Source organism: Temnothorax longispinosus, chromosome 9 (assembly GCF_030848805.1).
Source record: "Temnothorax longispinosus isolate EJ_2023e chromosome 9, Tlon_JGU_v1, whole genome shotgun sequence".
Lineage (NCBI taxonomy): Eukaryota > Metazoa > Arthropoda > Insecta > Hymenoptera > Formicidae > Temnothorax > Temnothorax longispinosus.
In genome coordinates, this window is record NC_092366.1 from 16,873,398 (window position 1) to 16,889,412 (window position 16,015).

A 16,015-nucleotide genomic window follows, 5' to 3' on the forward strand; every position below is an offset into this window, starting at 1 on the left:
ACATTCGTATAGTATTACGTATTCTGTTTCATTGAAGCGACAAACTATTTTCAAAAACATTTTATACAATAAACGGAGTATCTATTTATTCTTTCCATCAATAAGTAAAGCTATTATTTTATTTTCTTTATATTTGATTTTTTTAAATAAATCCGATAACTTCCGATGACTCTCGTCTCCTGCATTTTTCGCACTGCCGGACCGCCGCACGCTTGTTATAGAAGAAACTTAATAGATTTCTGGAATACGAAGTTTTAAATTGAGTTGCGCAAAGTTGCGTGATCTTGCTAAATAATTACCAAATAATAAATCCATAATTCTGCGGAGAAACTTAGTTTAGAAACTTCGCATTTCAGGAATCCATAAATCTTCTTTCACGACGGAGGGGGAGGGGTGTGTGTGTGTGTGTGTGTGCAACTATTCCTTTATCAATTTATTGCACCATTTATTCAACGAAACGCAGCCGAGAGTGCTCATTAGCACGCCTACGTACATACGAAATCACGTACATACATAAGCTTTCGGACGACGTCTCCATGCATTTCGCCGAAAGGCGGTATATTTCCCAACGGTTCGCGATCTCTTAATTAACGAACGCGACGGTACACAACACAACGTAAACTCGCAAAATTCTCGCGCGCGAGTAACTAAGTTGCCTGATTAAAAAAATGCCTCGGCTACGAGGGGGAGCTAATATAAGAGCAAGTCAAGCCCGGTTGCCGTTGCCGTGTCGTTCTTTTTTCCTCTCTTCCTCCTCCTCCTTCACCTCCTCCTTTTCGACAAGCAGAATGAAAACGTTTACGCAGCAGACGCGGAAACGTACGCCCCGCGCCGTTAACATTTCGTTTTTCCAGCGCGCTCGCTGAAAAGGCGAGCGGAAACGTTTTATTACGGGCGTGTGTGTATACCGCTTGCGTGCGTGGACAAATATGCAACGAGGCGAATTTACGAACGAGTAAACAGCTCGCCGGGCATATAGGTACATATACATATGCTGATCATGCATCCCGGATGCTGCGATTGCCAACTCGCCGGAAAATATCAGTCTGACGGACGTTTTTTTTTTTTGCCCCTCCCTTCCAGAGCCGCGTCCACCGCGTTATGAAACGCTTCGTTACATCGCATCGGGATTACGACGAAGTTACACGATGCGTAATATATCCAGGTGTTTGACGTGCTCTTCTCTTTCTCCGAGCTGCCTCTTCTCCGGGCGACGAAAGAAAAAAAAAAGAAGAAAAACGCGTTATGCGAATGCAAACCCCATTATTTCACCGCGCGCTCGCGTTATGTAAACGCAGGGAAATTGACGTAATTCGCGAGCTTTGGGTGAAAAATTATATTGCGTTAATGAGCGCGCGTGGAGCAGGGAGACCATTTTAAATTGCGTTTTTGCACGATTGCACGATAATTGGGGGGCTATGGCGAGATAAACTTACACTACTTGGCCGCGAAAACTGCCATTTTTATTCCGGCGTCGGAAAGAGAACCGGCGCAAATTGAGCGAACGTCGTTGAAACAATTAACGAGTTCGCGGAACAGTCGGGTCGAAGGTGTTACATCTGAATTTGAGAGTGTACCTTTAATCCCTCGAACACGCGGGGGAGGGGGCGATATCGTGATTAACTAATTGCTAGCGGAGGCGCCCTGAATGGAGCCCCGTATGTAATAATTAATTATATTCAATCCATCAATTATGCGATCGTATTAGCGAAGTGTACAACAGATCGCAATTGCATAGGCCGCAAAGTGCCTGTAACAGTGCATAATCGCCGAGATGGCAAACGTGCAGATTGCGCCTAATTCGCGCTATCGTTACTCCCGCGCTAATTGTCATACCGCGCGTGTGCATGCGCGAAATGTAGAAACTTCGAAATAGACCTGCAAAATGGGTATATCTCAATCCCGCCTGTTAATTACGTTCTGTTTACATTCGCATACATCCTAGAATATACGCGTCGCGCGATATAATATATGTATACCGGTATCGCGCCTCTTGAGTGACGCGCTAATTAATAGACGCGCTCGGAGCGGCGTCTTAGAAGCATGGGGAGCTACCGCCGCCTTTTACAAACGTTTACGCTGTCTGCAGAACTTCACGTGCCGTCAAAAGGAGCTGAGAGAGGAAGTCCGGCTCTCTAACGGCACGAGAATTAAATTCTGTCGAGGAGCGAAAAACGCGTCGTCGTCGTCGTAGCGCGCGAGAGGCACGAAGCTCTCAGAACGCTTCTATACTCCACGAAACCGTCGTATTATTGTTATCTCGTGCGACTTGGCACTTTTATTTTTACGCGCCTCGCTGTGCGTCGCATTAATTTTTCTTTCTAATTGTTTCCGAGAGATATCTCGCGCTCGCACCTTCCACGAGATAAGGAGCTGAAACAGCGTCTCGCGCGCGGCGCGGCGTCGCAGCGTCTCGAAATCTCTTCCGGGGAAGAGACGTTTGACTGTGCCGCTGCACGCCAGGACCGCGTTTGGTAGGAACTTTACCTTCCGCGCAAAGATGCACGTGTATTTTTAGGTGCACGGCAAGGGCGGGAGGGTGAGGAGGAGGCCACGTTATCAGAACGGTTAGTAGCGAGACCACAGCGGCTCACATTGATTTTCACACAGGGGTTGGGGTTCTTGAAGGCCACAGCTGGAATGGAAGCTGCGGCCTTCAATTCTCGCTCATTCACTCCACGCGATCCTTTTCCATTCGCGCTTCTCGCCGCATCGTCTTTTGTTTTCCGTCTTTCTCACCCTCCGTGGAACCGAAGAGGAATACGCGTCTTCCTCTTTCTCACCCTTTCGTGCCTCGTCCGTTCGAAGTGCTCTCGCCCTCGTTCGCTTCTTCTTTCTCTCGTGCCGAGAGGCACGTCAATTTAAAATCCCATTTACTCGACGTCGCGACGTTTTACTTTTCGCGGAATTGCGAAATAATTTCGCGAATTTCTTTATTAAAACAGAGCGAGAGTGACATTAAGTCTCCACGAATCTTTTTTTTTTTTTTTTTTAAAGAATTTAACTATATATACCTACTTAAATGAATTTTCCTCGATTCGTTGCGCCACTCGATCACGCGCTCTTATTTACATACGAATACGCATGCTAAGTGACATTTTAATTAATACCCGTGTTGCATTTCGAGAGTGGACGATTTCATTTATTGATTTAGTATACGATAACGTACCAATTGTCACAAAATATTACACCACAGGCTGTATATTGTATTATTGCTGCACGACTATACGTTTCATGTAATATTAGCCAAATATCGATTTCCGATTAATCGAAATTGTGTGCACAAAATACACAGAATTATTACATTTTGAGGAATTGGATATAAATGTCTATGAAGAGAATCGACTGTGAATATTATAAATAGATAAGAAAAGGCGTTTTGATAAATTACGTTTTAAATTTAATAAATAGATTACAAAATTGTTATTTTAATAATGCGCCTTACTCTGTGATGATAAATAGATTACAAAATTGTTATTTTAATGATGCGCCTTACTCTATGATTTTTACCTGGCTTAATTATTTAATAAGGAAATATTTAACGTGGAAAGATAACAAGTAAGAAAAATGCTGTCTCGATTCTTATCCGTAAAAATTTCAAATAATCCGTAGATGAAAAGAGCGATCATAACGAAATATTACGCTCCACACGTACTGCATTAATATCTTAATTGCAGTAATCAATTTACCTTTTTAGTTCTCGTTATTTCGACGGAAATTTCACCGAGGATGAATATTAGATAGGCGCGTTTAAATGTCGACGTGCGAAACTGCGGAGATTCATTTCATTGATTTTTTCCGCGTCCGGAACGCTAATTAAAGCTCGCTTATGTATTCCTCAAACCAATCTCGCGCAATGTTACAGCTTCTAATTAGTGGCTAATAACGTCGGGAACAATGTCGACGAAATCGTCGAAGAATACGCGCGTGTAAAATGGGGGGAGCCGAGTTCTCTTCGACAACAACGACGGCTGGGCGGATGTTGTATACAACAACGAAATTTAACGTTATCGGGATTGTCTCGTATTTTCGCTAATTAACGTCCGACAACAATATAATAATATTTCCTCTGGCGTCACGAACCGAAGCCGTGGCCGTCGTACAAAGGCGGCGACCTGACTTTAATGAAGTTTGCCGGGGCATTTATCGGCACACGGAGCTGCGGGCTGAAATCGGACCGCGCACTTCCATCCGGTCCGCTTCTACTTGAGCTTCAACTGGAATCGGCGGTGCGCCATTAATTCCAGACGCCTGCACCGGATCGCGGACGTCCGCCGGTCTTCGCCCTTCTGTCACTTTTTGGAGACTTAAATTCCAATGCCTCTGATGTGTGTGACTATTTCGATGTACATATAATTTTATCGACATAATCATCGAAATACGTGTGAAATACAATTATTTTCCCAATGGACTTTTCAATCCCGACGGCTTTTCGTGAAATATCGATTGCGTGCGACACACGTCCCCAGATGCAAAAAGTACATATCGCCGCTCGCGACGGTAAACGAACAGTGTTAACAGTGCGCGAAGCTTTGATTAAAGTTTCGATTTATTTTTGAATTCTCTTGCAGAAAATCGGCGCGCCGGCGTTAACCCGTGGTACCCGCGTAAAATGCTTCCCCAGATATTTATTTACGATACTTCTTCCGCACGCGTCCACCGTGACGTGGAGCGTAAATTACTTAGCACTCTTTGATTACTTGATCCACTTTTTACGTTTTATCCGCGTGTATTAATTTCTTCTTCATTGGATTAAAAACGAACGCGGCGTTTAAGGTGTAACAGTGATAAAGTAGATCCGGTAAATTCAAATTGTGATACGGAGTGCATTTCGCAGTTTATAATCACTTGATATAGGCTGCAATAAATTGCAGTTTTACGTTCAATACCGAAATGATGATATTTTTCCTGAATGCATACTATTATTTTCCATTTCGTAGCCGACGCCGTGAAAATCGCGAAATAACAAATCCAACTAATAATTAACGTTTCACAGTATTACACAGTATATACGATTTCACTCGCGTATGTATAATAATAAATTGCAGTTTATTTCCATTTTGCGCTAAAAAGTGAGTTGCGAAAATATTTGTAACGGCGTATTATTTTTTACGTATAAATATGTGTTTTTAGCTTTAAAAAACATATATTTATATGCTGGTAATAGCAGAAAGCACTTATATGCAACTTGCACGCGAGGGAGAATTTAAGCGGACCAAGAAGAGCTAACGCGGCAGTAGAAAGGGCGTATTGATGGTCGACCGAGTAGAATGAGACCGGATTGTGTCAGGCACACGGTGTCTATAGTAGAAAAGTCGTTTACGCCAGACAGTAGTAGCCAAGTGAGTCGTGACTCCTGATCCACACAACCGGCGGTAACAGTTGTTCGTCCTGCTACGTGTGATACATACGGCGCCCGGCTTCCTGTCTTACGGTCAACAATATCAGAAAGTCACGTTTCAATGCGCTTAATGTTCCGTTGCATGTTCGTACAGCTTAAATAATCTCGGATAAATAATCTCGATTTAATTCGAATTGAGATAAATCTTGCGCTTCGAGTACTCTTGGTACTCGAGCACTTTTGTACACAATTAATATTATCCGATTTTTCCACGGTTAAAGATATCAAATCACAAGTTAATAAGTAAATGGAAGAATAAGTAAGAAGGAAGAGGCATATAAGCTCTGTATAAATATTATTCTGACTTATAGGCGGGTAGAACTTTCGAAAAGAAATGATAAGTGAATTCATCAGTCGGTTGGACATTCGCGAAGATCTTCTCGTCCCGGATATCTTCAAGCGCATCGCCTGAGAAGATTGATAGTCCCGTTGCTTAGAAAAGATTTTCCTTCCACGGCTTATATATGTCACAAGTCATAAAAATTACAGCGCATTACACTTTAATGTCACAGTGCCCTCGTTTCCATTCGCATCTCTTCGCGACCTTCTTACGTCGCACTTTCAAGCGCGACGCGCTTACTTATATTCGTTGAATATTTTCTAGACTTTGGCAGAACGACGTCGCGTGAATATTACGCCGTTCTAAGCGTGTGATGAGAGGTAGGAAAAATATAAAACTCGCGACAAAGTGCGAGATAAGCGGAGCAGAAGGCCGAGAATTTGAATTAAGGAAAGCAGCCTGGTTAAATTCTTACCATGGCTTGCCGGTCGCCAAGCGCAACGAGAGTTTACAATATAACGCATTATAAGCTTTTCACAATGTGCTTCGTGATATATCGTAGTCATCAACGGTAGGCACCTGGCTTTAAAACTATAAAATGCAAATACCGTCCATTTAAATTTACAGAGGCGGTGATAAATGTGATACCACGGAAGCACTATCGTCTCTTCTTATTATTCTATTTCTTTAGTCTTTGAAGATGACGATTATTTAATTTTAATAAGTAGGTATCCATATCGATCATTTTGCAAGTGATTTATTGAAAACGCGCAATCGAACTTCGATATCAATCCGAGCGCAACTAAGTTTGCCTCAGTTATATTGTGTGAGGTCTATTTACAAGGTGGCGAGTGAGTTTGCAACGAACAATCCGGTACAGCCGCGCCGCGTCCTCGAACTTTTAGATTAATCGGGCTTTCGACCGAATAACATTTATTCCATTATCGTCGCCGTATTTGTAATTCAAATTCGTTTCCCGTTCGGGAAACGGGTGATCCCATCAGCATCGCATCGCTATGGAAAATCAATCGTCTCCACGAGATACGCGAGAATACTTTCAATCTGTTGATAAGATCATGAACATATTAATTACAGTTTGGATATATTCAATTAGAATACTCGTGAATAGACAGCAGTCAATTAATTTTGCAGGTAGTTTTTACGATAATAACACAGGATTTTTCTTGCAGTATCAACAGTTAATGTTATAGATGCTTAATCAATTTATTTAAATACATTAAACTCAAATTTTTCTTTTATTATAACTGAATTTCGTTATCTAATCTGATAAAAATTTAACAATAATATGTATATATGCTTGGCCAATCGATTATCGATTAAACTTGCTAAGAAAAAAGTGTGTATTTTATAGAACCTACAGTTGAATTCAAACCATTTAATTATATCATGTCAAAAAGTTCGTAGAATAGAGGGAACTGTATAAAGAGAACTTCTGTTTAATTATTAAGAATCATGAAAAAGTTCAAGGCTAGAAAGTCTTAGCTCCCTTTCGAAATTAATGAGTCAGATCTCAAAGTACAGATTAGCGAGCGAATGGACCGTGATGCATTAAATATATACGAAGATTATGAGAATATCATCTGTGTCACACAAAAGCAGGTTTTAATTCATTAATTAGTAAAGGTGTTTCAAGGAAACCAGCTCCATGGAGAGTATCATGGTCGAAGTAGCATCTAACCCTCGATTGGATTAAACGAAACTTTTACTTAGTCTCCGCGACTGTATAAGACGCAAAGCGGAAGTTTTTGTACCACTGGGAATATATATATAGAAGCTTTATCTCGCGGTTCTCTTTCCCTCTGTCTCTCTCTCTTAGTGGCGCGAACTGACGGAAAATTTTTGTCGAAAACGAGATCGAAAAAGTTCCGGGGCACCCCAGGGGGAATGATAATTAAAGGGTATAATCGCATATTTAGCGGCGGGCCTCTGTCCAACCGTGTAACAGCTCGGTCGGCCACGATAAACGCGAGGGTTCGCCAAAAAAAAGAATTCCCGTCGTGGGAATTCGTGGCGAACGAAACCGCCAAGACTTTTGAACAGCTTTATTCGCGAATCTTCTCGGAAACTGGGTCGTCGTGCGGTATAGGCACGCGAAAAACGCTCATTTGATTATCATGCCGACCGTTTATCTCGACGAGAGATTCGACCCCTATTATTTTCACGGAAAAAGGGAGAACGCGAGCGGGATGCGTTTTCGCGCCGATCCGGCCTAATAAAGCCTTACTTATTTGACGACTTGCTCCCGCGCTCCGTATCCGAGGCACGGGGATCCGCGTCTCGCGCGGCTGTCGGATGCGGCGACGGTTCTATCCGCGCGATCGCGATTAATCATGCCCCAGGACCGCGACGGATGAGCGACGCGCGGAAATGAATTACTCGCGCGCGTTGCCTCGCGCCGTTTACGGTGGCTGTCACTGTGGCATCGCGAGAGGCAACCCTGCGCCCGGAGCACTTGAGCGTGTTACTAGGGGTAAACCGCGCAGCTATATCGTCCGCAAGGAGTACGCTTTGATTACGGAGAAAGGGACGTGCCGCTACTCGCGAAACTCGATGTAAATGAAACGGCCGAATTAGAAACCGATAAACTCGAACGGCCAATAAAGTTTGCGCCACTTAATAAATGGAGCGGTTGATCGTTACTCACTCGCAAGCTATATGAGAGTTTCGCAAGTTTTTACACAGTAATTTTTTTCCTTTTTAAAAATCTCCATAAAATCTGTCTAATCGTTCTTGTCTTCTCTCCTTTCTACGAGCTTCGCCACTTGAAAGGGGATTTCGTTATATCGCACGCGACAATGTAAGCTGATAGAATTCTTGCCTTTTACTGGCACGGCTTCGTTCCGATTTCTCCCAACGTAATTGGATAGTCGGCAAGCTGTCGGGAAAATATCGATCTAGTCGCACAATCTTTAGAACTTTTATTTAAGAAATCCCTTACCGTCCTTTCTTTGAGATCAAAAGCTGTTGAATGCTCAAATTTTCCGTTTTATGCAGAGAGAGGCATTTAACATACCGCGGATCGCATATTTATAACGAAACAGTCTTTGGGGCAATAAATATGCATATAGGTATACATATATGATAACAAAAGAATTGAATATGTGAAAAATAAATCCTCTTATTTAAATATAAACTCTTTTGCAGCAATCGATCTTTACAATTTTTCAATATCTCTTTTCAATACTAGTACAACAATAGTTTGAACATTTCACAGCAATAGCGTATTGCAAATCTTTGTGGGTGTGTACGTGTTGAGTTATACTAATAAAATATTAATTTTTCAAAATATTATGGAATTACATAAAGTGCAGGATGCGCAATATTTTTTATCTCATCTAAAGTTGAAAAATTAAATTAAAAAATTAAATAATTCGTTTACACACACGCATTTTTCTAATTTGCTGCGATTAAAAAATAAATTTTTTACTGTTTCAAATGTTTTCGCATATTCGATCATGTAAATTCTATTCTTCGATATCGTGTTAAGACAAGGGAAAAGAACGCATTGCCTTTCACAGATATAATCTAACTGAATCATACGCGAGATACGATCGCTCTCATCGTTTTCTTATAGAAACGTACAATCCCGTGTCGTCATAAAATTTTCGATCGTGGAGGATTTTCCGCGATAACGTCGAATCCGTTACGTGACGTATCTTCCCCAACCACTTAGGGGTTTTATCCGGAGTGCTAACAGACGCGGCAACACGTGTAAAATCGCTAGTCATTTCCGCTTGAAGCCGTCACCCGGTACCATTGACGAAACGACAGTTCCTGCCGATAAGATGTTAAAAATTTCAAGATGATCCCCCGGTAGGCGCGTGACGTAAAGCCCCCGACGGAAACTACAATCTTTATTGGTATGTGCGCGGTCCCTGAGAAGAGAAAGCGAGGCCGAGCATCGTAGCGCGCACTCAGAAGCAAGATGAAAAATTAATAATGAACGAAGAAATAGTGTGTAGCTTTTTTTTTACTTCCCCAAGAGTTCAACGCGGATTCGTTAGAAAGTTATGATGATGCATCGAGTGCGCGTTTCAACGATGCTTCGTTGAATATCGCAGCTATATCAATAACGAGAAATCTTTAATAGTTATTCACATCGTTGCGATAACAAGAAATTTTGCGACAAGAAATGAATAAGAATTTAAAAGTTTGTTGTAGAACGATACGAGCGGCTAATCGTAGAAATAACGTCGGCGATAAAGTGGATTTGCACGTGCGCGAACTATCGTGTTTAGCTTGGGATTATAGCTACATGAAGTTCGAGCCGCAAAATTGACGGAGGAAAGAGGCCCGATCATTCCTTCCGTTTCAAGATCGTGAAGTTCCCTCTCGGAGGGTTGATAAAATTTTCAAGAATATTGCTTGCCCCGTCTCAAGTACACGAAGTGGCTCCCAAGAGCAGGCAGTCTATGATATTTTTAGGATGTATCTCGAATCAATATTTTTGCTCCGCCGCGACGTCTTAATCAGAAAGATAATATCTGGATCAGTTATTATCATGAGAGAAATTTTTTTTAAACCGAGAGTTAAGTCAGATATTCGAAATTTAAATGTTGTATACAATGGGTAATATCCAAGCAATTCTTTATCGCGAAAAATTGTGACCTATTTAACTAAAATAGTATAACGTGGTATTAAAAATGTATATAAATATTAAAATGCATCTTTTAATACTAAGATACATGGTGTTTCTATATTAAAATTTATATTAATTATTTATGAAACTTCACTTGCAATAACGTGACATCAAAGTGCATCTTAATCTACTTTCTTTGAATAAAAGTTGAAAAATTATTCCAATGTTACAATGGAGTATTACTCCCAGCTGGCGGAGCGTCGTTTGGAATAGTATAGTTATAAGAACAATCCTCTCTTGACTTTTATGAAAGAAGAAAAGCTTTCTTAATCTCCTCTCTTTTTAAATCCTCCGTTCGTTATCTATACAAAGTGCAGACTTCTTATATAGATTATTTTTAATTGCAAATTACGTTGCGATAGGTATTTATATATATGTATAGTATACGCGCGTGAGAGACGACTATAATAATGGGAAATATAATCTCGAAGTCCACGTTCCGTATAATTTAAAATATTAATCACGACGAGACCAGTATAACTCAATTAATAGGTGCTTTTCCAATTTTCCCTCTTTTCTAATTTCTTACTTCGCTAACGTACTTCGGAGTTAATTGGCGCATCCACGTAATACTTATTTCGCGGTCGAAACGTTCGCTTCAAAGCCCGCTATAATTTTCAAAGCGAGTGCCGTTTCTCGACGCATGTCGAAGTTCTTTCCGCTGCCATTCCGCGACATTATCAGCGAAGCATGAAATTAGAAAGCGGTTTCAAGAGAAAGGGCTCTCTCTTCACCCTACCACGGTTTTGCTCGCGATGAAAATTTTCGAAACACTTGTGACTGCGATACACGACGACACTGGGACGTATGCGCGAGCAGTTCTCACGTAGAGTGTTTCGACCGCTCGGTGTTGCGTCGAATTTTGTTAATATCGCTACCTCTCTGATGCAAAAGCCGTAATCCCCCCTGATGGTTTAATCAGCAGTAGGTGCAATCTGTCATTCCGCTCGAGATTTGTCACGGCAAATGCGCTTAAACGGACATCGACTTATCCCTAGTATCCTCTTATCTATATTTACTCTCTTTTCCACTCCCCGATGTCTCTCGCGTCTTTCTTTCATCCGCGCCACGTTTTGTTTCGCGTTTTCCTTTCTCCTCCCTGTCGTAATTTCTGATCCGATTGTGTCTCCTGCTTCTCACTTGGTTCAATCCCACCGTCGTCGGTCGCCGCGTCGTCCTCCTCTAGCGCGAATACACCGTTATTTCTCCTGAAAACGATACGATTCAACGAAAGAAGAAAGTCAACAGGGAGAACATTGCGTTTCATTCGCAGCCGTAATTAAAAGTCTTTTGATGGTACATACACTGGGAAGATACAGTGAGAAACGATGTGACATTGTATTTTTAACAACATACATTTTTCATTTTAATTACAGCAAACCTTTCTGAATAATGTAAAATGGGAAATGTATATTATAGACTTGTTTCAAAAAAGGTTTATTTGCTCATAAATTATCATGAACATTATTAATTCCTATGGATCGTTTTTTACCAAAAACTTTTTACAAATATTTATAAATTTTAATTAATGTTGTGTTTTATTTTTAACGATAAAATTTAGGAACTGTACAATGTCTTCTCTCGAAGCATTCGCTGTCTTAAAACTTTAGACCGTTAATTTAATTCAACAACGTTATCGTTATTTCTTTCGGCTTTCGGCATCGTTTCTTTCTCCGCAGATGAAATTATGCCATTTCCTTATTCATGGAATATAATAAGAATCTCCTTTTTATTCTGACTTTGTAACCTGCCTTTCCTCGGCAGTGGCATTTTTTATCCGCGCTTCCTCTTCGTGAATTTCACGAAGTAGCGAAGCTACTCAATAACGATAATTGCCTGCGCGAATGTGCGCAGGGAAATTCTTCTCTGAATCAACATAGACGTCGTCGAAGTTTGAAGAGGCACTCTAGCTTTGCGGTCCACGCTAATCCACTGCCCTTTGCGTTTCACGTCTGTCGCTTTTTCTTGCCACCACAGCGGCCGCGGACCAACTCTTTTTGTCCATCCGGAACGAGATTCAGTTGGGAATTGCGTCATCCGTCCCTGGAAAATCTACCCTGGATCAGTTCGTCCGTCAAAGGAAGATTTTCTGTAAAGTTCCAATTACGGCGAACAACGTGCACAAGTTGTGGCGTATCTATGCCTCGGGCAACAAAACTCCGGCAAATTGTGGTTATTAGCGGCGAAAAGAAAACCGGTCGAATGCAACTTTAGACGTTAAATTCTGTTACTGTGAACGTTTGCGTGCATGCAAGGAAATACGATACGTCTAAAGTGTGTGTATCCATTATATTAATTTTAAAAACCATCAATTTTAATAATGTTTTATATTCTGCATAAAATAGATATTTCTATATTATTTTTATGCGTTGTAATGAAATCGTCATTTATTTTGATTGCTCCAAAATAATATATTTATATAATTTTATAAGTAAATGCGGTTCATATATTCTTCAAATATTCTAATTATATAAATTATTATTAAATCAATTATATATAAGTATATTGTAAATATATAGATTGAAAAATAGAATATATTGTCTCCTCTTGAAATGTTAGCATTTGCTTGTAATCGAGAGTATTGGAAAAATGTAAATCTCGTTAGTGAAAACGAAACTAATGTTCGATAACTATATTTACGGGAGAAAAAAAATTTTCGAAGAAATAATCTCAAATAATTGAGTTTACGTTTGATAGAACGGAGTATGGATTTTTGCTGGTTAGTTTTTCACGGAAAAACCTGCTCGATTCGCCTGTAGCATCGACTCGACTAACGTTATGTATCCCAAGAGAATTTCGTGTAATAGAGAACGAGAGAACATAAACATCGCTCACGGGTATAACTCAAGAAAGATGTTATTAGATATCGAAATTTCAGATAAATCCTATTTTTTGATAGATAACAGAAAGAGTGAAAGCTGCAATATATGAGACACATGCATGTAGAAGAAGAATGTTCGAAAAATTATATCAGAAATTGTGAAACTATTTACTCAATAAAAGGGTTAATTTTTGTTTCAAATAATTTCTTGTATGTCTTCTTTTAATTTAAAATAATGTTAATTATATAACAGTCATATAATAGAAGTTATATAATTGAAGATATATCCATTAAAACTAAACAGAATTAATTAGCTGCTATCAAGTACTAATTATATTTCCCTGTTTAAAAGAAGAGAGAAATTAGATCGTTTCCGTGTGCGTTAATGACGTAAATCTTTTTTTATTGCTGCGGACAATCCGTGCTGGATCAGAATAAGTTGAATTGCAGCTAATCACCGCGAGCGAATTAATCGATTTGCTAACTAATCGATACGTGCGCAAACGTCCTCTCGTGTATAACGGGCGAGAGGGAAAGCATCGAGATAGCAGCTTTGAGCCGCTATCAAGTACCGCGGGGACTTCTATATTGGTCTCTCATCACCGTCCGAGCGAGAGTTGAATGCCTTATTCATAAATATCGATTTCGTATGCGAGCGTATTATACCCATCGCTAGAGCATGCAGGACAAATACTCGTTTCACGAGGAGCGGTCTGCAAATGGAGAAAAACTGAAAGGGGAGAGGACAAACATCGCCCTGACGCATATGCAGCAAGAAAGAGAAGACTAAAGTAGGGCAGAGGGAGAAAGTGGGACAAAAGTGATATTGTTACATGCCAAAAGTCGAATTATAAGAGACTGATAAGACTCTAAGAAACGATATGGATAATTACGGACGTTGCTTGAAGATGTTTGTTCTTTTTTACATAGCAATTCGGCAATTCAAACGTTTTTCTTTTCGAACTATTTTCTTCTCTTTTAATCGCACGATTTTATTTATGTTGGTCGGAAAATGGTGGATCACGTTTTCCGACCAGTACGCGAATATAGTTGATAAGCAAACAGAAAAATACGCGGGTATTTATTCCGCGTCGCTCTCACAATTCCCCGATGGCTGAAACTTTTTTAATGGATGCGAATCGATTGCAAATCTGAGAAGAATATCTTTAAAATTAAATAAAAAAAAAGAGAGAGAGAGAGAGTAAAAGAGCACAAAAGCAGATTTTCTATTAAATGTAAATATAATTCGCAATATAAATTGCTTGTTAGTTTAGAAATGTAAATTCAGAAACATTTTGAAATCTGAAAAGAGATATACAATTCACGTTGAACTGCTTTATTCCGATATGTAATATAATAACTTGATTCGTCTATATAGTTGAGTTGAAGAGAGAAAATCTATGGCAAACGCAGGTAAAATGGGAAAAATGTACTTTTCACGCGTTTTGCAGAAATCGAACTTGGCGGAGTCGCTGAAGTGGTTTCTTACCACTAGACGACGACGTCATTCTCGACGAACTTCCTCGAAAACGACATGTTAGTTTTTTTTTCTCAACTCGCCCGTACGCGTCACCTTTATCACCGATTACTTATGGTCGGCGCTGATCGCCCTACGATAAATCAAACGAATTGGCGACGCCGAGACGTTATGCTAGGTCGATTTCCATTTGTGTGCGCAAACGCCTCGGCACACCTCCACGTTTATCGTACGATTCCAAGTATATACGAGAAAGTCCGCGAAACGATCGCCGATCCCCGAGGCTAACTAGCGGTCTAAGAATATCTGTCGCGATGAACATGATTACACACTAAAGGAGTAGAGTCCCTCCTTTAGAAAATTGCTACTTCTTAAAATAAAGCTTTTTAAGTCCTAAAAGATAAAACGCGAACTATAATAACTGTAGAACTTCCATGCCTTATTGTAATTTATATAGAGCACAAGGATATATAAAAGATAATGGCTGTGGATAAAAGGAAAGCAAGTGCTCTTGGAGGAAGATGGAGGAAAAAGCTTTCGCCTTAAAGCACAATAATTTTTTTTTTTTATGAAATTGTTCGAATAAATCTAACTGCGACGTTATATTTCACGCCTCCTATTTTTGGATACCTCGCGCAGCCGCTACTCCCGATCCACCATTAAGGCCGATACCGCGCGATAAGCCTCATCGATAACTTCGATATTTCTGGGATGCACGGGATGTGGCTGTTTGTTAAGGTACTGTTTACAATGGCGGTGAAGAAAAACAACAGAAAGGGGTGGCCTTAATCAAGAGCACAGGTTTCTCTTTAGTAAGGGATAGCGGGGTATTCTTAGAACACTGAGAGGTGGTTGTCTCTCGGTGATCGAGTCCTTGCCGGGGATTATTGATGCGGCGGTTACAATGAGAACTAGCTGCTTCTAACTACCTGTAACTCTCCCCGTAATGGATAGCCTCCGGGAAAGAAGCTTCTCCTCGAATACGCGTAGATGGCGAGGGAAAACGTAACAATGCGGTGACTGGAGAACGTATTTCCGCCGTTTCACGAGTAAATCGAAAGTCGCCAAAGGTGGCGAGTAATTAACGCCACTTGTTCGGCGAAGAACCATCGATGTCGGCTTTGGTGCACATAAAACGCGCTTCTATTAATTCACCAGTCCTAAATTTATTCAGAAATTGAATCGCACTATATATAATAAATGCGTGTATACGTGTGTGTGATTTGCGTGTTAATATTTAATTGAACTATGTCAATTCGTCAAACATGCATTATATCAGGTATTGTAGTATCTTTTTGATATTTTGCATCATGTAAGCTGAATCTCTAAAATTCAGCGATATTTGGAGACTACTTTGCTGATTCGAACAATTCTTA